General features: G+C 40.5%; 1 protein-coding gene across 4 annotated transcripts in view; it reads left to right on the forward strand.

Annotated features, from left to right (window-relative positions):
• Nucleotides 1–24,806, forward strand: part of RPRD1A (regulation of nuclear pre-mRNA domain containing 1A) — a 344,197-nt gene that overhangs the window by 783 nt on the left and 318,608 nt on the right. The window lies entirely within an intron of this gene.

Genomic DNA, 24,806 nt, shown 5'->3' on the forward strand with positions numbered 1-24,806 from the left:
TTGTAATCTGCTCAATCTTCGTTCCAAACCTCCGCCTGCAATATTTTATTTTTGATTGACATATTTTGCAGCATCTGATTACCAATCACTGCCCCCCCCCCCGGGGGGGGGGTTTCAACCTCTCATTTTTGGCGTCACAGGGTAATAATGCGCATGCGCTAATCCCGATATTTCCTGCTCTGTCCTAATACGTGTTCACCTGTCACGCATGCTCCTCCTTCCCCCTCTTTTAAAGTGAATGTCAGTTTTCAGCAATGAGTGCCCAGTTTTTAAAAATACTTTTAAAAATAGGGGCACTTTCATTGATGAAAGTTTACATGGCACCGAATTTGTAGAAATACTTACCTTTTACTTCTGCAAAGCCGGATCAATGATCCCCGCCTTCTTCTTCCTGCTGTACAACCACAGCAATGACGAAACTGGCTTCCTCCAATCACAGATGGGCATCACGAGATGGACGCTCTGGGGTGCAAGCCATGATTGGAGGAAGCCGGTTTTGTCATTTCTGACGTCAGTTCTCTTCATAATTCTCCTAGTTACAAATGTATCATTTATATTCTCCTGTGGAGGACTGAAAGTTCTCCTGCAAGTTCCTACCTTAAAGTTCTCCATAGTTAAAATGGAGAACAGCATTAGAAATCTATTCTCTACCAGTTGTAGAAGCAGTTACACACAAAAAAGGGCTCTACAAGGTGCAATAATTATCTATAACAAAGCACAATAATAATGGTTATTGAAATGCAATAATAATTTATGATGGAGTAAAAATATATATATAATGGAGCACCAAAATAATATATAACAGAGCACAAAAATGATATCTATTGGGGCATAAAAATAAGATATAAAAAAGTTCTAAAATTGAAGCACTAAAACAATGAAAATGTAGATCTATTTTCTTATATAAAAGGTTGCTGAAGAGGGGCGTTAACAAAGCTACTAGGAAGGCTGTATAAAGATTTCTATTGGTTTATATATGATTGACATGGAGAATAGTTGCTTATTTTTAGTGATAAATAAGGAGAAGATACTAATTCGACTGGAGAAATTTTTGATTAGTTCTCCCCAGCTCTCCCATGGAGAAAAAAAGAACGTTTTTATGTAAAATATGGGCGCACATGTGCTCCTCTCCTAAGGAGAGCTGTGGAGAACTGATAGGAGAACAGAAAGGAGAATTCCCCAAATGTTTGATAATTGGAGTCTTAAATGTATTCACCAATCAGCAAGAGCTACCCAGGTGCTGAACCAAAAGTGGGCCGGCTCTTAAGCTTGCATTCAAATAAAGATACCAAGAAAACAAAGACAATTTGATAATAGGAGCAAATTAGAAAGTTGCTTAAAATTGTCTGCTCTATCTGAATCATGAAAGTTTAATTTTGACTAGACTATCCCTTTAATGCTGAAAGCTCCTTTATTTGTTGGAAGTGTTCGCTCACTGAGCTGCTCAGGCAGCCCACTGCAGAACACTATTTTGCTGAAAGGTGACATTTCCACCTCTTGGCAAATAGCAATGCGTTCCAACTGGCGCCTTGCTGGATATCCCGCATGGCTATTGGCTAAGAGGTGGAAACGTCACCTCTCAGCAGCATAGCGTTCTGATGTGAGCTGCCTGAGCAGCTCAGTGCGGCAAACGCTTCCAACAAATAAAGAAGCTTTAACTATGAAGTATTTTATACTTCATGAATGAAAGTCCCCTTTATTTGTTCCAATTGCAAATACTAGCGTTTCACAAACTCTAGGATTTACAATCTCTTAAATTTACCCATTACATGTGTATTATAATATAAATATATAATATAGTATTTTTTTGTCTCTGTCTCTGTCATATCCAGTTATACTGGAGTGGGCAGTGACTACTGGAGATGTGCACACAAAAGTGGAAAACTAAAATAGTAGAGTGGTGCTAACCCTCTTTAGAGATAAACTTATATCCAGACTTTTATATAACTTTCTAGTTTAAAGGGACACTAAAATAGAACTTTCATGATTCAGATAGAGCATGCAATTTTAAAAGACTTTTCAATTTACTTCTATTATCAAATTTTACACAATATTTGTATATACACTCTTTTTGAGGCACCATCACCTACTGAGCATATGCACAAATTCATAATTTATTCGTATACTAGTCTGTGATATGCTGATGGCTGTCACATAATAAAGGGGGCTGCCAAATGGGGAAAAACATAATTTGTCAGAAACAAATCTGCTTATTTTATTATTATTGCATTGTCTTTTTATTACACATATGTTAATTATGGAATTCTACTGTATTTAGTGGTCCTGTAAAAGTGACAGAATGGCAGTGTTTCATATTCAGGTACTCGTATATTAAAAGAGACATAAAACTGATCTGATGTGTTGGAGTGGATCATTTGCCAATAAAATGCTTGTATACATTTGTTGTTGTTTGTTACATGTAAAGCAATATAATTGGATTTAAAAAAATATTCCTTAGTGCCGCATGCAGCAAGTTTAGGGTTAGTGCGAAAGAAAGCGGTGCCCTTGCATTAGAGCCACATTGGAATTTGCAAGAAAGCAAACAAACATTTGGACCTATTTTCTCATCACAAAAGAATCAAAGAATGTGAGGTAAGATCGTCATCTCTTAGTTTACAGTGCTTTATAAGGATCTATGGCTCATGTTAATGTGGAGGTTGTGAGCTTTGGATAAAAATCAAATTTTCTGTCCTCTCCTGGCCATGAAAGGGTAATGGTATTTTGTCAATCAACTTATGTTTTGGTAATTCAAGAGACTTTCTATTCTATTTGTGAAGTAATTCAGCTATGTTCATATAAGGTCTATAGAGAGCATACTTTAATTGTGTCTTTTGGTCTGAACTGAGGATTTTTTTCAGTTGTGTCAAGAAAACAAAATAATTAAAGACGTTTTTGAACCTAGGATATATGAAATGTGGAGCAACCGTTTTGATAGTCAGTTTTGTCAGGATAAAGGGAAACATAGTCAACTCACAGATCATAGCGATTATTTTCTGAGCCTACATAGTGATGTAGTTAATTCAGATATGCTCTGCAATGCAGTCGTAAGAGATGAGAAGTCTATAAATCCCTTCTTTTTCTCTTGGACAGTCTCATTTTAGTCTCTTGCCTCCCACACTACAATGGTATATGTGGTCTTTTGTACAGAGGTATTTGTATCTCTTAAAATATGCTTGCATATAACTATTTCTGAATTATTTTGATTTGTGATGGTAGTTTGCGTTGCTTTGAGTCTAACCCGGAGAAAAGCCCTTTTTTTAAGTGGTTTTGCTTGTTGTTATTACTCTGTATCTGCAATAGTGTATGGGGTAAGGACTGGGTTTGAGAGCGGAAAGGGTGTGTATGATATATTTGATAGTCAAATGCAATATTGTGCTCTTTATTGGTAACATTACAGAGTATTTTGCCTTTTCTACTCGCTCACTACAGGTATTTGGACAATGCTGAAGATGTACTGGTCTTAGTCTCTTTGCTAAATAGCAGGGTCTATGATGAGAATGGGGCATAACAAGTTTCAATAATGAACATTACTGACTCAATGTGGCATGCCTTTACAAGTTGTAATTTTTCAAAGATAGTGGAAAATGGCACACTTGCAACACTGGGGCACAAAATCACAGACCTTCCAAGTGTCCACCATTAAGTCCAGCCTCCAAAGTTCTTTAAAAGGACCTTTTATTATCTCAGTTGGGTCCAAAGTAAAAATATGTTTTAGGCCTGCAATAGGCCCTTTGTCATATAATAATACATGACTAAGGGCCTATTGTCCCTCCCTCTTGCTTCTACTTACTGCTGGTGACATCTCCCCTAATCCTGGTCCCCAACCACTGACAAGCCGTGCACATCCATGTGTATCATCCCATAGACTCAGAAAACAAAACTCTGCACACCTTACTCACATTCCTCTTGCATCTAACACCACTACCCCTTTCACTTGTGCACTCTGGAACTCTTGCTCTGTTTGCAACAAGCTCACTTCTATACATGACCTCTTCATCTCCCACTCCCTCAACCTTCTGGCCCTAACAGAAACCTGGCTCTCTCCCCTAGACACAGCATCCACTGCTGCTCTGTAACATGGGGGTCTCCACTTGAGCCACACTCCTAGGCCTGGCAACAGACAAGGAGGTGGTGTAGGTATTTTACTTTCCTCTTGTTGCCCCTTTCAACAAATACATCCTATCTCTTCCCTCACTTTTCCCTCATTCGAAACCCACATGATTCGCTTATTCTCCCCTCTCTCTGTACGTGTTGCAGTCATATACCGACCAGTCAGTCATGTACAGCAGCACTTTAAGCATAGGAGTCTTAGGGCAAAAAATGGTTAAAAATAATAACCTTTATTTAAACATGTGTTAAAAAATTACACAGCTCCAAACTCCCTGACTAGTTTCGTGCCTTGTTGGGCACTTAATCATAGGGTAAGTTTGTCAGGTGTTGTTAGCCCTATTTAAAGGGACAAATACACCTGTTGACAATTAAATTAAACAACATACAAGTATACATAAAATACAAATATATTCATATATCATAAAAAAATGAATGTTCCTAATTACATGCATTATACTACTAAGGAAGAAAAAAGTGAGCTCCACAAACCCATTTGTCAATTATAACAAAATAGATATATTAGTATATAAAACATGCCAACATGTCATATACCGACCCCCTGGCTCCTCAACTCAATTTCTAGATCACTTGGCTGCCTGGCTACCCTACTTCCTTTCCTCAGACACCCCTGCCCTCATTCTTGGCGACTTCAACATCCCCCTTAACAATCCCACTGCCTCATCTGCTAAACAACTTCTGCAACTCACTTCCTCTTTTGGTCTGTCACAATGGACTGATTCTCCCACTCACAAAGACGGTCACTCTCTTGACCTGATCTTTAGCTATCGATGCACTCTCTCAAACTCCCCTTTTCCTCTTTCTGACCACCATCTCCTTACTTGCAACATATCATCCCTTCCTACAACTCTCCCTCCTTCTACTCCTCACACCAAACTTCACGGAAGCATTATTTCTTTAGATCAGCAACAACTTGCTAATTCCCTTAAACCGCTCCTCTCATCCTTCTACACAACAAAAGGGTGAGCGCTAATAAATAGCTAGTGATAACCTCAATGATATATAAGCATGTAAATACAATTAGAATTGCCAGCAATTTGGCATGTTAAAGGAAAGTTTAATTTCAGATTAAGAAGTGTATCTTTCTTCCCAGCGATGGCAGCCTCCTCCTCACCAACAATGGTCCAGAGATGCTATATAAAAGACAAAACAAAGGGGCGCCTCATGTGTAGTATCATCAAATAAGCATAAAGCCACAGAAAAAAGCCAAATGGGTACTCACAAGGCTCTGGAGCACACCTATGTGCTTGTAGGGACAGGCTGCAGATTTTATCAGGTGTGACAGCTCACCCACAGAGTATATCATTCATTAACTGTAGTAGGAAAATAAAACACAGGAAAAGCACCAAATTGTGCAGATCACAAATTATATGGTGTTTGACTTAGCACAAAGAAAGATTGGGTACTCACATATTAGATGAGTACACTTATGTGGTAGTAGGAGCAAGCTGGCATTGTATGGTAAGGTGTGTCAGCTCACCACCAAGGGACTTTTCCTTAGGATGCAATATCCAAAAGTGGCAGACTTCAGTGTTTTAGGTTCCACTCCAAGCAGGTGCAGGCAGGTAAAATCACTCACAAGAGTAAATGCAACACGTTTCTCGGCTCATACGCCGTTTCCTCCGGTGTATGAGCCGAGAAACGTGTTGCATTTACAGGGGGCTTGACTGTATGCCCCTAGTTCACTCCTTTGTATATGTATTTTAATTTGTTTTTAATAAATAGAACTTTTTTGTGAGTGATTTTACCTGCCTGCACCTGCTTGGAGTGGAACCTAACACACTGAAGTCTGCCACTTTTGGATATTGCATCCTAAGGAAAAGTCCCTTGGTGGTGAGCTGACACACCTTACCATAATATGCCAGCTTGCTCCTACTAGCACATAATATGTGAGTACCCAATCATTTGGCTTTTTTCTGTGGCTTTATGCTTATTTGATGATACTACACATGAGGCGCCCCTTTGTTTTGTCTTTTATATATCCTCTCATCCTTCTCCTCTTTTTTCTGCCCTGAACAATCTATCTGCCACTATAATTCCACCCTTATATCCGTCCTGGACAATCTCACCCCTCTTACCATTGCTCGGAAATCACACACTCATCCCCAGCCCTGGCATACTCCTCTGACACGGTACCTACGCAGATGTTCCCGTACTGCTGAACGGCATTGGAGAAAATCACGGAGTTCAGCTGATTTTCTTCATTACAAATTTATCTTCAACTCCTACTATTCTGCTCTTAATCTCCTCAAGCAACACTACTTCTCTACTGTTATCTCTAATCTTTCTTCAAACCCAAAACGTCTGTTCTCCACTTTCAATACTCTCCTCTGCCCTCCCCCACTTCCTAATACAACTTCTCTGTCAGCTCAAGACTTTGCCAGTCACTTCATTAACAAAATTGACTCCATCAGACATAAAATCAGCTCTCAACATAATTCCATTCTCTCCCCCCCTCAAATGCTCTCACTCAACCACAACCATAACCTGAAACTCAGTTCATTCTCCCCTGTTACTGAGGAAGAAGTTTCGGCACTTATACTGCGCACTCACCTCACTACCTGTCCCCTTGACCCTATCCCCTCACAGCTACTCCCCTCCCTCTCTGCTACCCTTACCCCTATACTAACACACATTTTTCAACCTCTCCCTCAGCACTGGTACATTTCCCTCATCGATGAAACATGCACTGGTCACACCTATCCTCAAAAAAACCTTCCCTTGATCTTACCTCCCCATCCAACTACCACCCTATTTCCCTCCTCCCGCTTGCTTCAAAGCTTCTTGAAAAACTAGTATATGCACGCCTATCCCATTTCCTTACGTTAAACTCCCTTCTTGACCCGCTGCAATCTGGATTTCGTCCCTATCACTCCACAGAGACAGCTATTGTTAAGGTCACCAACGACCTACTTACAGCAAAATCAAAAGGCCACTTCTCTCTGCTTATCCTCCTTGATCTGTCTGCAGCCTCTGACACTGTCGACCTCCCTCTTTTGCTCCAAACCCTCCAAATCCTTCGGCATCTGTGACACTGCCCTTTCGTGGCTCTCTTCCTACCTATCAAACCGTACCTTCAGTGTAGCCTTCTCTGGGGCCTCCTCTGCCTGTCACCACTTTCTGTCGGAGTACCGCAAGGCTCTGTCCTCGGTCCCCTTCTCTTCTCAATCTATACGTCATCACTAGGCTCCCTAATTAAGTCTCACGGTTTCCAATATCATTTGTATGCCGATGACACCCAAATCTACTTCTCTGCACCAGACCTATCTCCTTCCTTGCTAACCCGTGTCACTAACTGTCTTTCTCACATCTCTTCCTGGATGTCCTCTCACTACCTCAAGCTAAATCTCTCCAAAACCGAGCTCCTCATTTTCCCCCCTTCTTCCAAAATCTCCACCCCCAATATCTCTATAACTGTCGACAACTCCATCATTACATTGACTCAGATCTTTCCTTCACTCCTCACATTCAGTCCTTGGCTAAAGCCTGCCGCTTCCACCTTAAAAACATCTCCAAAATTAGACACTTCTTTACACAAGACACAACTAAGATTTTAATCCACTCTCTCATTCTTTCCCGCCTTGATTGCTGCAACTCTGTCCTCTCTGGTCTCCCCACCTGCCGCCTAGCTCCCTTACAATCCATAATGAATGCCTCTGCCAGACTCCTCTTCCTTACACGTCACTCTTCATCTGCTGCTCCTCTCTGCCAATCCCTACACTGGCTTCCTCTTGCCTCTAGGATCAAACACAAAATTCTCACTCTGACATACAAAGCCCTCAACTGCACTGCTCCCCCCTATATCTCAGACCTTGTCTGCAGATACTCTCCCTCCCGTCCCCTTCGCTTTGCTCATGACCTCCTACTCTCCTCCTCTCTGGTTACCTCATCGCACTCCTGTTTACAGGACTTCTCCAAACTCTCTGCCTCGCCCCACAAGACTCTCCCCTAGTTTTGAAAGCTTCAAGCGCTCCCTAAAGACTCTACTGTTCAAGGATGCATACAACCTATGCTAACCTTACTTTATACCAGTTCCTCTCCTTCATTGCTATCCCCTGAACCCCCTTAGCATGTAAGCCTAAGAGTCCAGCTGTTTGTAGATCACCTTCTTAAGAGTGGACTACAACAGTGCAACTCTTGGCAGGGCCCTCTACCCATTTGATCCCTTTAATTGTTTTGTTGTACTCCCCTTTGTTTATAGCGCTGCAGAATCTGTTGGCGCTCTACAAATAACCGATAATAATATTGCCGGTGTCCTGTCAAAAATAGCTACTTTGTCGAGATTTGCTACCTTGACCTGTGCATACTCACAATAACGTAATCGCACTCCACATATGTTTTGGAATGTGATTATTTAATGACCAGCATGCATAGATGCAGGTAGCAAATCTTGACAAGCACTGATTTCCTGTAACTGCTCTGTGGGGGGAGCTCCTAACTTAGACAATAAGATGTCCAGTGTAGTTGTTGTTAATCAGACATATACTGCACTGTAATTTCCCCCATGTCCACTATCTTTTTTTTTGCCCCAGGAGGAGGCAAAAAAGATAGTGAAGATGGGGGAATTATAGTGCAATGTATATATGTATGATTAACGACATACACTGGAAGCAGCAGATTAGTTCCCTCATTGAGATTTGCTACCTGCATTTGTGCATGCTCGTCATTACATAATAGCATTCCAAGTATTTCTTTTAAACATATGTGGATTGCAATTACGTAATTGTGAGCATGCGTGGGCCGAGGTAGCAAATCTCGACAAGATAGCTATGTTCGTCAGAACACCAGCCTGAAACGGTGTATTTTGCCTTTGGACCAAACTATGAGATAATAAAGGTCCTTTCAAAGAAATTTGGAGGCTGGAATTGATGTTGTTTGGAATTCCTTTACAATTGTAATATCTAAGTGTAATGGGTGTGAATATTGCCTGCAGAATTTGGCAATTATAGTTAAATACCAAATGTAGTCCAATGGAAACCATTAATTCATGCTAATAATTACTTTATGTGCATTGACGTGATAGTGAAGTGTAGTGTTTTTAAAAGCTAGCCTGTATATAAGGAGTAAACTAAAGGTCCTTATTCCTGATTTTTAATTAAAAATGTGCTACAATGTACCATTATTTACTTGCTTTTTCTGCTAACTGAAAGTGAAGGTAAAGTTTTGGTAAGTAGCATATGTTTTTAAGTACCTTATACTCAGTTAAATCCAGTCGCTAGGTTTTTTTTCTCTCCAAAAAATGTAATTATTTTGGTATATTTTTATCTTTATTTTTCATTCCGTTACCTGCCGAATCTCCACCCATCCTCCATTTCCTGTTTTCTGACACTGTGGCGTATAGAGCGGTCCCACCCGCTCTATACGTGTCTAGTAAGCTCGTGCACATCGAGCATGGAGTAACTGCGCATGCGCATACTCTTTGGACACGGATATTTGCGCATGCGTTAATTGCTGTTGCTCGTCTCTACTGCGCTTCCTTTGTGCGCATGCGCAAAACGAGGACGCACTCGCTTCGCCGAAAGTACTACAAAAGGCTACGCATGCGCATACATAACTAAACCTTGCTGACGTCAATTGACGTCCGCCTAACGGCCAGTGAATCAATTGGTTATTCAAACAACGTGATTGTTGTCTAGAAAAAAAAATGAAATAACGGGTTGACTTACTGGGAGCCGGATCGAGGATAAGAATCAAAGATATCTAAAGTTAGATTGAGATTCGTAAATAATGATGAATTAAAGTGCTATTATTTTGCAAAGAGATATTGATTTCTTTGAAACAATACTATTTACTTTACATTCACTTTACCTGCATTTGACCATGACCACTCACCCACCACAAAGCTATTTTCTTTTTAATTTTTATATTTTTCCACAAGGTGACATTTCCACTTCTTCTCCAATAGCTGTGTTAGCCAAATGGCACTCTTAATTTACTCCTTACATACAAGCTAGCATTTCAGAAAGGCTACTTTACCATCGTTTTAAAGGGATATGAAAAGTTAAAATGATCCTTTTTTCATTGTATAGGTGATTCTCAATTGAAAATATGGTTAAATACCTTGTGTTGATGGTTTTTCAATAGTTTCCTTGCAATCTTCCTCTAAAAATAGTGTTTCCAAACCCACTGTGAGGCTAATTTGAATTAACCAATCACGGTGGGCAACCTGGGTTTTCTCTAGCCACATATCCTGGTAGCTAGAGAATTCCCTATGCATGCGCTCTTGCATTGGACCCTAGTGTATGCACAATGTATTCCAGAGCTCGTCGGTCACGTGACCACATTGAGGATCGCATTGCAAATTAGTCTGGAAGCCGGGGACAACGATCAAGTTTTTTTATGCCTGGCAAACTACTTCAAAAATGGTGGTGCGCATGTGCTAGAAAATTGCTTCACTTCGCATGCGTTGGGGGACTGTGAGTCATTTATTTTCAATATGCTGATCAGAATGAAATGATGCATGTCAGACAGCCCATTTGTGTGGACTATCGTTACTGACGTTATTGTGGGAATACAAAAATTAAATGTATATCACTCGGAGGCTTCGTTTTTAAAAAAAAAAAAAAAAAAAAGGATTTAGATATATGCTTTTGTTACACAAACCTTTACACAGGGCTTGACAAACCCAGGAACCAGGGAGCCACTGGCTCCTAGAATTTTCCCTCTGGTTCCTAGCTTTTTGGGTTATTCTCCATATATCCATATACAACTACCACTGTCTGGCTCCTAAAAATGTCTGGCTTCTAAATATTTAACTCCGGTACAGCTCTGTGGGGTGTGTTTTTTTTTTTTAGTTTTTTTTTATAAACCCCATGTGTACTAGTTTGCATTGTAGCTCTCTGGCATCCTAGAGGTTAAAATGGCAGCAGACCTTACAGGTAGGCAGTGCTTTTTCTATCAGAAAAGATGGGCATTGTCACTGAAATCGGTGCTGTTCTGCAGTGGGAAGAAAGACTGTTGTGCATGCTCTCTTTGCCACTTCAATACAGAAAATTGAATAAAGGAAAGAAAAACCGAGAACCAAATGGAACTCCTTATCTAGTGAAAGGAGTGTTATCAGCAATAGGTTAACAGACCATAATAGTTGGATAAAAACATATGCTCTAATTCATTAGAGCGTGTAATTTTAAGATCTGTGACCCTGCACCTCTATGTTTACCCACCCACAAAGGGGTTAAACGCCCAGTGGAAGTACTTCTAGGGACCTGCAAAGCACTGCTGGTCCCCAGCGGAAACTTCTGACCCAATGAGCAACTCTAAACTCATGATCAAGCTGTGTAACTAGCGCTGCTGATTGAATCAGATGTAGTTTCATCTTTGTGGGGATTAAACGCAGTCTTAAAATTACATTATGTAACAAATTAGAACATCTGATATTTTGACTCGTCACTCGTCCCTTTAAATGCAGTAGAATAATATGATTGTTACCCAATAAAAAAGACAATGCATTGACACTTTGTTTAAATTCCTTGTTGCAGACACACAACATTTTACTCACAAACTTGCGCCAAAGTGAAACACTCTCCTAAATTATAATCTTAAAAATATTACATAAACTATCTTATTTTTATAAATAAACACTTAATGATAATATGAAATCTGGGATCCTACTTATACATAAAATATAACAATCATGAAATTAATCAAAAAGTTTCTCTTCAAAAAGTATTGCTTGATAAAAATAGTTTTCTTAATGGGATACTCAAGTCAAAATTAAACTTTAATGATTCAGATAGAACATGCAATTTAAAACAACTTTCCAATTTCATTCCATTAACAGACATGTGCACAGTCTTTTTTCTTATTCACACTTGAGTCACCAACGCCTACTGAACATGTGCAATAATTCACAGAATATATGCATTTGTGATTGTCTGATAGCTGTCACATGATACAGGGGGAGTGTAAATTGACATAACTTTGAAATTTGTCAGAAAATAATCTCCTACTCATTTAAAGTTGTCTTAAGTGCTATTGAGTTTTATTTTTCTCATGCATTTGTTAATTATTCACATCTACTGTATTTACTGGTCCTTTAATCCAAAATGGAAATTCTATTAGAAAGTTCAATATTTCCATGTAGTGAATAATTACAAAATGTGTCCAATAAAAATTGTTTAAAATATTATAAACTTTTTTGGATAAAAAAAAATGTCCACTTATTTATAGCTAATTATGATAATATAATCCAAACACTTCAGAAGCGTCTGTCAGAGCATCAGACTATGTTTAACAACCAGGACAACTCAAGCTCCGGCGCTGTTCAGGGACCTATGATACATTGCTTTGGTCCCACAGCTTCCATCCGGCGATCCTGTAGTGCACGCTTCCTCACTGCACCAGACCGAGGCTCCACTCGACGTCTCCAATGACGTACTTGCAGCGGGGGGGAAGAGGAGGGGCTCCAAACGGAAATCCTGGGTAGACAGCCAAACGCCCGACCAGGCGGGTACAGCGGTTCCTAGACTGGTGCAAGTCAAATGCAAAAAAACGGGGAGGAATGGCCAAAACATGTTAGCAATCCTGTCCGCCTTTTCTGTTTGGGATGCTATCTGTTTTTAAACTTACGTTCGAAATAAAATTTATTTGCTTTTACACAGCGGTTCCTCCCCGGTTTTTTGCATTTTATTATAATATAATTCAAACACTGCAGAAGCGTTCATTGTAATCACTCTGTGTTTGACAACCTGTTAATGTCCAGTATGGTTCCGTAAACCACATAAGCTAATACCGGTATAGCATATAATGTGAAGCTGTATCCTACCGCTCTTTTCCTGCACTTTCTTTACAAACTTTTCTCCATTCGTTGTTAACCTTGTAACGAGTATCCCCACTCTGGCCGCTCAAACCAATGAGTGAATCTTGACGGCTCTTCCATCTCTACAGGAGCAAGTTCCAGCTGTAAGGCTGCACGAACAGATACGTTAGATTCCCTAGGACACAAATCTGCTACGCGTTTTGGCAAACAATATTGCCTTTCTTAACCAGTATCCTCATGATGCAGTTCCTTCTATTTATAGTGATTATTCCAATTCATTAGGTTGTTATTGGTTGCCATTTAAAAATATAGGCACACAAAAAGGAATATATGTAAATAAACAATACAAAAATAAATAAAAAGGGAATTCAAATAGTCATAACCTGTTCTTTCATGACATTCTCTCCAGATAAAATCATTGCTAAAAAACAATTGCTGTGGAGTACAATCTAACCTAGCACTTTAAACATGGTAATTAATAATTTATCTATGTCCATCTAAATACTCAATTTACAAATAGAAAACCCTAATTATAAAACTAAAATTAAATAAATGAACTACAATGATAATAAATTAAACTCAATACAAAATACTTTCTATAAAAATCTATTTCTAAATATAAACCACAAGGGGTCAGAGTTTCCATCTCAAAAATCCATTTCCCCTCCAGTCTTAATAACTCCTTGTGTATGTCATCCCCTCTCCACTTTTTTCTAATTTTGATATTCCCACATAGGTAAAAAAAAAAAAAAAATTACAGTTGGTACAGGGAGATCTTTATTTTTATCATCCTCTACATTTTCAATGGAATATAGATGTTCTTATATGTTCCCTGACATGCCTCTCTGATTCCCCTGTGTATTGTTTCCCACAACTGCACTCTGTTTACTTAAAGGCACACTAAACCCACACTTTTTACTTTCATGATTTAGATAGAGTATGCAATTTTAAGCAACTTTCTAATTTACTCCTATTATCAATTTTTCTTCATTCTCTTGGTATCTTTATTTAAAAAGCAGGAATGTAATGCATAGGAGCCTGCCTATTTTTGGTTGAGAACCTGGGTTATGCTTGATTATTGGTGGCTAAATGTCAGCCACCAATAAGCAAGCGCTATCCATGGTGCTGAACCTAAAATGGGCTGGCTGCTAAGATTTAAATTCCTGCGTTTTAAATAAAGATAGCAAGAGAATAAAGAATAAATTATAATAGGAGTAAATTAGAAAGTTGCTTAAAATTTCATGCTCTAACACATGAAAGAAAAAATGTTGGTTTAGTATCCCTTTAAGTAAACAGCATTACGGTCGGTACATCTAATGAGGTTGTTAATCCTATATTCTTTACCCGTTACATTTGATTTAAAAGTTTTACACTTTTTAGAGTGCCTGCACGCTTTACAAACTAGACGGGGGGGGGGGGGGGAATCATTTCAGCTTATTTCCCAATAAATCATGCTCCTCAAATGTTTCTTTTTTTCTTTTTTATCTCTGTTGGTGCTAGGTCTATTGGGTAATAAATTCCCTATCTTATCTTGTTGTAAAACTCCCCAATGTTTCTTAATAATCTTTTCTATTACTCTATGATCTTCACTGTACTGGGTTATAAATGGAATATCTATCACATTTTTCTTTTCTATCTCCTAACATCATTTCTTTAATATACTTTTTCTACTTTGATCTCCAATGTCTCATCTTACTGTTTCTATAAATTCAACTTTGTAACCTCTTTCAATCAATTTATCCTTCAGTGTGTCAGATTGATCCAAATAATCCTCCTGTTTACTACAATTTCTTTTTACCCTTATAAACTGAGTTTTGGGAATGTTCTGCTTCCATCTATTTGAATGACAACTAGATCTACTGACTTAAAATGTGTTTTTGTGTTTAAATTCTCATTGTCAACAAATATTTCTATATCAAGAAATATATGTTCTTTACTCATTTCATATGTACATTTTAAGTTCTTATCATTGTTGTTCATTTTGTTAAAAAAAAAGTTATAAATTATTCTTTACTGCCTTTCCATACCATTAGGATATTGTCTATGTATCTACAGTATTATAGAGGACGAAGTATGTCCAGCCATTCTTCAAAAACTAGTTTTCCAGTTACTCATAAATAGGTTGGCATAGCTGGGGGGCGAAATTAGTTCTCATAGCAGCTCCACATATTTGTTCATAAAATGTATTTTCAAAAGAGAAATAATTATTGGTTAGGATTAATCTGACAGTCTTAATAAAAAAAGTGTGCATCCTTTGATCCAATTCTAAATAGTGCTTCAACAGCTTGGATTCCATCTGCATGTTTAATGCATGTATACAATGAGGTCACATCATGTTATCAATGATATGCCTTCCTCCCACTTTACATTTTTAATAATATTTAATACTTCCTGAGACTCCTAGATATTATTGTAGATTAATTATATATTTCTGAAGGTAGCTATCTATATATTGTGAGAGATTGGCTGTTAAAAATTATTGTAATTTGTTAATTACTTTGTTTCTTGGTGAGATTAAAGGGACAGTCTAGGCCAAAATAAACTTTCATGATTCAGATAAACAATTTTCCAATTTACTTTTATCACCAATTTTGCTTTGTTCTCTTGGTATTCTTAGTTGAAAGCTTAACCTAGGAGGTTCATATGCTAATTTCTTATACCTTGAAGCCCACCTCTTTCAGATTGCATTTTAACAGTTTTTCACCACTAGAGGGTGTTAGTTCACGTATTTCATATAGATAACACTGTGCTTGTGCACGAGAAGATATCTGGGAGCAGGCACTGATTGGCTAGACTGCAAGTCTGTCAAAAGAACTGAAAAAAGGGGCAGTTTGCAGAGGCTTAGATACAAGATAATCACAGAGGTTAAAAGTATATTAATATAACTGTGTTGGTTATGCAAAAATGGGAAATGGGTAATAAAGGGATTATCTATCTTTTAAAACAATAAAAATTCTGGTGTAGACTGTCCCTTTAAATTTAATTTTCTTTTGCCTCAATGTTTTTTTTTTATGTCCTTAAAATAAGTTTTTCAAATGTCTCAAGACATGATCCCTTTTCATTTGTAGGATAAAAGGTTGATTTTGTTTTCAAACCTGAATGTATAAAGTCATTTTGATTAATTCCGGACTTTATTTGTCTTTCAATTGTTGTTGTAGTTTTTGTTTTTAAACCTTTAAAAGGTTAATGACCTTACAAATTGTTTAGCATCAATATATGTATCAAATTTATTCAATCTTTTATTTGGAGCAAAGGATAATCCTTTCTCTAAAATCTTTTTGTGCTCATCCGTTAATTGAAATTGACTTAAATTATAAATACCAATACTTTTTATTTTTTTGAATAGTTTGTACTATCTCTATCTTCTTTTTTTGTCTTTTGGTTTTACATACATTCCTCCTGCTTCTTTCGCTCTGTCTGACACCTTCTTTTTCTTATGCCATATTTTCTTTGTCTTAAACCAATAACAACCTAATTTCTAATAATCACTATAGATAGGGAGGAACCACATCATAAGGATACTGCTTGAGAAAGGCAATAGTGTTTGCCACAATACGTAGCAGATTTGTGTCCTAGGGAAGCTACCGTATCCGTTCGTGCAGCCGGAACATGCTCCTGTAGCGTTTGAAGAGATTCACTCATCGGTTTTAGCAGCCAAAGTGGGGATACTCGTTACAAGGTTAACAACCAAAGAAGAAAAGTGAAGTTTGTAAGGCAAGAAAGCACAGGAAAACGGCTTCCCATTATTTTCTATACCAGTATTAGCTTTTGTGGTTTACGGACCTATACTCGCCATTAACAGGTTGTTAAACATAGTCTGATGCTCTGACAGACGCTTCTGAAGTGTTTGGATTATATTATCATAATTAGCTATAAATAAGTGGACATTTTTTTTTATCCAAAAAAGTTTATAATATTTTAAACAATTTTTATTGGAAACATTTTGTAATTATTCACTACCTAGAAATATTGAACTTACCTATAGAATTTCTGGATTGAATTACTTAAGAAAACTGTTTATCAAGCAATACTACGTGAAAAACTTAAATAATGCTTACCTGATAATTTTCTTTTCTTCTGACGGGAAGAGTCCAGAGCTGCGTTCATTCATTTTGGGAATTCAGAACCTGGCCACCAGGAGGAGGCAAAGACACCCCAACCAAAGGCTTAAATGCCTCCCCCACTTCCCTCATCCCCCAGTCATTCTGCCAAGGGAACAAGGAACAGTAGGAGAAATATCAGGGTAAAAAGGTGCCAGAAGAAAAAAAAAATACGGCCGCCCCATATGAACAACGCCGGCGGGGAGCTGTGGACTCTTCCCGTCAGAAAAAAAGAAAATTATCAGGTAAGCATAATTTGTTTTTCTTCTTAAATGGGAAGAGTCTACAGCTGCATTCATTACTTTTGGGAAACAATACCCAAGCTATAGAGGACACTGAATGCAAACAAAGTGTGGGTACAGAAGGCGGCCCCTTTCGAAGGGCACCACTGCCTGAAATTACCCAACACCCGGTAAAAAACTGTACTACTTAGAAACAAGGGGTTAAAAAACTGAAAGGACCAAGTAACCCATCAGTTAAACCACCTAGAAGGCCGTGTTAGAGACCACTAAGAACTCCTAGAATCCATTGAGCACAAAAAGCCCCTAAGGAGCCAAGTCTTGCAGGCTTTCTAATCACACGGAACTAACCCCTACCCAAAGGAAGAGATCCTTCACCTACCCCCGAGGGGGAAAAACGGAGAACCCATAAGATATCTAAAGGACCACTAACTAGGGAAAATAACCTAAAAACGACTAAAGCGAACCCAAGGTTGCTAAAGACAAACACCCAGGGAAAAGAACTCCCTAGAAGGACAAGGACCAGAGATCAACTCCACACCTATGAAAAGGCGATCACGAGAGAGAACCCAGGTCTACCCTCAGATCCATGATACAACACAATACGACTTATGGTGCTTTAAGGAAGCCACAAGCTCCCCACTGTACCATAGTCTAGCAGACACAACCGCTAAACTAGTCAAAGACAGGTAATATAAACCGAAGAAAATTCGGAGCCCACAGACAGGATAGAAAAAACTAATTACCTATAAGACAAAAAGCTATCTTGTGAAAACACAGCCATCTCTTGAGCTCCAGCCTCAAGGCAGCAAAGCTGACCCTAAGCGATCGTGGTAGACCATCCCACAGAGAATGGCGAAAAATATCGACAACTCTCGTCCTGGAAAAAATCCAGACCTTAGAAGAACATCCAACACTAGCAGCATATAAAACCAGTGGAGGAATGAAACACCGTGAACCCCCCCCCCACCGAAGGCAGGAAACCAGGTTAGAAAGCTGCCACAGCAGAATTCAAACTCCAAGCCTCCAGCTTCTTAGGCAGGGTAGATATCCCTTAGGCCACTTAGACCTGTATCAACTGGAAGTTTACGGTCAAGACTCGACAGAGCAGTCAGATCCCTGACCCCCACTCCGAAGTAACAAACCCAGTCCAAAAGGAATGGCAATGTCCGAATACAAAATTCTGCGAACCACACCTCAAATGAAAAAGGATGGGGCCTAAAAAGGAACGAACCCATGGGAGAACTCTGACCATTATTTAAATCTTGCTTGCTACCACGAAGTCATGCTAGAAATACAACGTGCTCGGGTTCCAGAACTCCTACACAGCTCCCTTCCTAAGAGGGACCACTCCCAAACAAGGGAGATAGGATACTAAACTCCAGTGTCCCAGTACCCGAATCCAGCCCCATGACCTCTTGCACGCAAAGAAGGGCAGAACCCCTCGGAAAACGAGAAGAGAAGGACATTTGGGGGTGAAAATGGAATACTGTATTCTTAAACCTCCCCGAAGGAGGGCTACACAAAGGAACTGCTGCCCCAGCCATAGACATGGAGAAGAGATGAGATAACAGTGAAAACCAATTGATAAGAAACCATTCGGTCATACCGACAGCTCGGTTGAACAAACAACCGCGAGCCCACATCAAGGTGCAATAGCTGCCCTTGACACCTCTGTAAGATCCCGCCTGAGAGACAGCAAAACTACCCCTCAGGCAGTTACCAAATCTCCCCTGAAGGGACAGTGGATGTTCCAAAACCAAAAGGTGTGAAACCGAACCTCCCAGGACCGATCCAGGTCCGGACTCCGATAAGAGACATGGCCAAAAGCCAGATCCCCAGAGCCAGAGACTGGTCAATGTTCTAATCCCCTGAGGAACCATCAATGTACCTCTACGGAGGAGTGCACTTTGGGCAGTGCATCCCACATCCCAAGGTCCCTGGACATTGGATGCTCAAATAGCTTCAGACCAAAGAGCCTAGAAGGACAACTTAACAGGCCTAAGAAGAGGGCAACCAGCACCAAGAGGAGCGTCTGAAACCAGGACCCTCTGCTTGCAAACCCAAAGAGTTAGATCTCTTAGAGAGTCAAAGGGGACACCCCCCTAAAGACAACAGGTTTACACGGAACAGGCTCCAACAAGCCCTTGGGGTGAGAAGGCGATAAAATCACCAAGACCCCTACAGGATCAGCCTCCCGGAGAATCCTGTACCTCACAAGAAAAACAGTGAGAGCCTCACAACTCCTGGCAGATAAATCAACCAGGGGGATGCCGGGGGAAAAAAACAGGGAGTAACCCCAACCCCTACACTCTCGATAGAGAGCGTGCACTCTAAAAAAGGAAGTAATAAGGATCTACTCCGAACTTTCAGACACAGATGACCCGACCACCAAGAAGGGAAACAAATAGCCCCAGCGACCTACAAGAGGTACCTGCGACTAGGCCACAAAAAAAAGACAATCCAGAAGATACCAAGAGTGAAAAAGAAAATCGTTATCCATCTGATACCCCAATGCCCAGGTGTCATCCAAACCTCTAAATCCATGATTTGAGAACTTCCGTTCCAAAGCAAACGGGCCTCTCCCGATGAGCTTCAGCAGGCTCAGAGACTGGAACCCCTCAACAGTAGGAACGGGAGGCGGACCAATGCAGTCCCTCCATCTTCTAGTAATGGAGGCAAAAAGAAAAACAAACACTTGTCAAAGTGAACAATCCAGCACCGACAGGGTAACCAGCGTGCCGGCACCACGTGGGTGACATGAACCGTAAGGAGCAGCAGCTAGCGCCCGACCAGTACCCGCCTGGTACGAGAGCACTCGTACTGTCCAAGGTCCAAGAAAAATTGAAGCCCCCAAAGGGATCGATAACATAAACTATAAACATAACTATGTCATTATATAGTACTGCGCAGCTTCCGAGGAAGTGCCCATGTGACCACAAAATCGCAAGTATCAGTTCCAGATAAGAAACGTTCCCAAAACGGAAAATCATAACAAACATGAGCTTCGTAAAACAAATTAAACACATCCTAACCTGATCAAAGAAAATAAAGGAAGCACCCATGGGTGAACGCCCAAGGAGAATGGGCACGCTAACAGGACCGGCCGATCAGATCTGGAACCGATACTTTTAAAAGAAAAGAAAAACAGACGTCAAGGAGATTGGCTTCATCCCCATACGTCTAACCCAGTATGCCATCCGGCACGGAAGACCGAGGATCCCTTGGCCCAGCAGGACTGGAATCCTCCAGCACTGTTAAAACATGCCTCAGTAGTACACAAAGACGTGCCAGTCTATAACGGAAGGCAAAATGTTCCCCCACCGGATCGATTGACGATCCCGGCCTGAGGGAGGGGCCCCTGAAGTCTCAGAGGCCATCACTTCCCCAGAAGGTCGAACTGACTCAGGCGATCTCACGCCCGACGGACCCTGGTTAACAGAACACGGACAGTATCTTAAAAATACTTATCTTGGGAGATATAAATGTGCCAGTGCCATAGATATGGCCCTGCGGAACTGTGCCGTAACCTCTGGAGGAAATGAGCCGCCTTCCGGAGGAGTAACGGCCATTGGGATACCTGCTTGCGTAGCAAAAAAAGGTTCTGGGGCACGCGCCTCACGGGACATGGAAACCTCAGGGGCGGATGGCTCAACGCACTCTACATTCCCTGATTCGGGGGAAGAAAGTACTCTAGAATGGCAATCGGAACATAACTGATGGGCATGGGTAACCCGGGCCATTTCATACTCCTCACAAGATGTATACTCCGAGTTGGGGATGTTCATCTCTAAAAAAAATCAGAATCCTCCATAACTTGGAGATTGCAAATATGGACTTTTTTACCTGCCTGATGAAACGACCAGTTGTGGTCGAGAAACGTGTTGCATAACAAAGCATTCATTCTTTACTCTTCTGTGGAAGTTGTCAGTCTGTTTACAGCCCCAGCTTTATTTGCTGTTGAGGTTATCACAAGCCGTATCCTGTATTGGACGACCGATACCAAGGAACAGTGAACTAGCCGCTGTAAAGAGCTAGACTGCTCAAGAGCACTGGTCACAGCACAGTGCAACGGATTCCGGTAAGCCTCTATTACCATTTTTAAATACCAACAGATAAGCGACATACTACACTATAAGGTGCCCTCTTTTTACTTCAATCTAATAGATTCACCTTACACCGGGTCAAGGGGAGCAGCCTCAACTATCAATTTATACACTGAACAAGAGCAGAGATCCTCACAGTCAAACCGGATCCATTTTACTTGTGAAAGAGAACTATACATTGAACATTGTTTTTTTGGAGATCACACTCATTGCTTACATTTGTAGAGAGCGCACCTCTTATCGGATCCCCTCCTGGGTTCTGTGTTCTAAAAGCTAAACGGCACCTTACACCTCCAATGGCTGGGGCACTCACCACCTCCTGTGAACCAGACAACTAACTAACAGATTCTCTCCGTCGCCACTCGGTCAGAGTACAGAAATGGAATTACGTGACCACACCCAGTTTCAAGGTGCACCATGTAAGCCAGCAAAAAGATAACAGAGTCCCACTGGGACCCTGTCTTCTTTCGTTAACGTTACATTCACATCTCAAAATAAAATGGAACGATCTTACCGGAATCTACGCCGTGGAACAGGAACACGGCCCTTCAAGTGTGACAGATAGTAGCATCGCTTCTGACATGGTCTTGAGTGAATAAAGGCAGGCAGCAAAACTAGTCAACGCTTATTGCCAAGAAGCTGTTAACGTGAGTGAGGATGGTTTCGCAGAAACGACAATCCCTGCATCTCCGGATTCTAACTTTCATTCATACTCTCACTGAGAGGCTGACAGGATTACTTAAAACTCCAGTCCCAATTTCGAAGAGTACTACCCTCCATAAGAGGCTATCTTCAATCTTCTGTCACTTCTCTGCCAACCTCCTGTGACGAAAGACAAAGAATGACTGGGGGGTGAGGGGAGTGGGGGAGGTATTTAAGCTTTTGGCTAGAGTGTCTTTGCCTCCTCCTGGTGGCCAGGTTCTGAACTCCCAAAAGTAATGAATGCAGCTGCGGAATCCTTCCTTTTTAAGAAGAAAAGACCGTTTTTTTTTATATCATTAAGTGTTTGTTTATAACAATTAAATAAGATATTTTATGTATTATTTTTAAGATTTTAATTTGAGTATCCCTTTAGACAGAGAGTTTTACTTTGGTGCAAGTTTGTGAGTAAAACGTTTGTGTGTCTGTATTGGATTTTTGGCCTCTTAAAGAGGTAGGGACAGTGTTTTATAAAGTTGCTGGGATAAATTATCAGAACACTTGATCAGTGTTTGTGCATAATAAAATTGATTTCCATGTTTCCTTTAACATGTGACAGATATCAGCCAATCACAGTCTTGTGTATATTAGCTGTGAATTATTTGCTGATCAACAAATTACACCAAGAAACACAGAAAATTTGACAATGGAAGCCATTGAATTTTTAGACGGTATTGCAGTTTATTTATTTTATTTATTTAAACTTTTCTTCCTGTCCTGAATAAATCAATGTTTTATTTTGATACTCTCAGAGGTGTGGCGTTATAAAGTAGCCGGATGAGGGTAATGTAATACTTTCTAATAGTATAACATTTTTAACATAAATGTATTTAATTATAATTGGAGCAATAAACATTAAAACTTAACTAATATTAGCTAATCTTAGATTATTTTTGGCTAAAATGTTGGTTGAGTGGCCCGTTAAATCAGCTGTGTGGTGCACCCATTAAAATTGTCCTGGGGAGAACACACTATTCTTTCTCAACCGGTGAGGCAGTTGTCTGCCGGTCAGCATTCACAGGCAGGGCAAAACCATTTGTACAGTATTGGTTTCAACCCAAATTTTAAATATAAATAAATAAATATTGCTTTATTCTCCAGTTAACCAACACATTGCAATTGATCTGGTGCTTTAGTGTAACTGACAAATTTACAATTTTATTTCATTTAAAAATGACCTGCAGAAAAAATTTCACTAAAAAAATCTCATCGCAGAAAGTGAAAAAAAGTTCTGCCCCTGGGCATGTTTTATATAACTATTGTATAATATACAGTACTATTTGTACATTGGTTATTTTTTAACTTAGCAACTTTTACTTAGAACCAATAAAAACTGCTCTGCAATTTCCTTTTAATTTCTAACCAGTATCTTCTGTTTTGCCCCAAAGCGCTCAGTCCTTTATTTTATTCCAATGGCTTACAGTGATTAGACTCTTCGAGCAGCACTTCAGACAGAACATACAACTTTCAACAACTTTCCAATTTACTTCCATTTTCAAATTTGCTTCATTTTCATTATCTTTTTTTTTTTTCAGGAGCAGCAATGCACTACTGGGATCTAGCTGAGCACTTGGTGAGCCAATAACAAAAGGCATGTATGTGCAGCCACCAATCAGCAGCTAGCTCCAAGTAATGCATTGCTGCTCCTGATCCTTCTTAGGTATCCTTTTCAACAACTGATACTATGAACTTGATTTATCAAGCCCTTCTTCCACCTTTAACGGTCAGGATTTATCAAGCAGCAGTCATCAAACCACTGCTTTCATACCCTGTTATCCACCACTTAGGTAACAGAATCTGCCCGTTCGTGATGGGCGGGGTTGCACATGAGTGCAAAGGAGCGCTCGTGTGAAATGTTGAATGCGGGCAGCAGATTTCTACCCACCAGAGGAGAAGCCAGTCGGACAGGGGCAAAAAGGTCTGTCCTTGTCTGCCACAGAATGATAAATGCTGCCCTAAGTGATTGATTGCAAATTAGATAATACTAGTCTTAAAGCCGGTTCACACGGTCCATTTTTTGCAGTACTCCGGTCCACCCCTTGCTCTCTCTCCCTCCCCCTCTCTTTTGCTCTCTCTCCCTCCCCCTCTCTTTTGCTCTCTCTATCGCTCTCTCCCTCCCCCTCTCTTTTGCTCTCTCTCTCTCCCCCTCTCTCTCGCTCTCTCTCTCCCCCTCTCTTTTGCTCTCTCTCTCCCATCTCTTTTGCTCTCTCTCTCTCCCCTCTCTTTTGCTCTCTCCCCTCTCTTTTGCTCTCTCCCCTCTCTTTTGCTTTCTCTCTCTCTTCCCTCTTTTTTTTTTTTTTTTGCTCCCTCTCCCCCATCTCTTTTGCTCCCTCTCCCCCCATCTCTTTTGCTCCCTCTCCCCCCCATCTCTTTTGCTCCCTCTCCCCCCCATCTCTTTTGCTCCCTCTCCCCCCCATCTCTTTTGCTCCCTCTCCCCCCCATCTCTTTTGCTCCCTCTCCCCCCCATCTCTTTTGCTCCCTCTCCCCCCCATCTCTTTTGCTCCCTCTCCCCCCCATCTCTTTTGCTCCCTCTCCCCCCCCATCTCTTTGGCTCCCTCTCCCCCCCCTCTCTTTGGCTCCCCCTTCCCCCCCTCTCTTTGGCTCCCTCTCCCCCCCTCTCTTTGGCTCCCTCTCCCCCCCTCTCTTTGGCTCCCTCTCCCCCCCTCTCTTTGGCTCCCTCTCCCCCCCTCTCTTTGGCTCCCTTTCCCCCCCTCTCTTTTGCTCCCTCTCCCCCCCCTCTCTTTTGCTCCCTCTCCCCCCCTCTCTCTTGCGCTCT

Source organism: Bombina bombina, chromosome 5 (genome assembly GCF_027579735.1).
Source record: "Bombina bombina isolate aBomBom1 chromosome 5, aBomBom1.pri, whole genome shotgun sequence".
In the NCBI taxonomy this organism is placed as follows: domain Eukaryota; kingdom Metazoa; phylum Chordata; class Amphibia; order Anura; family Bombinatoridae; genus Bombina; species Bombina bombina.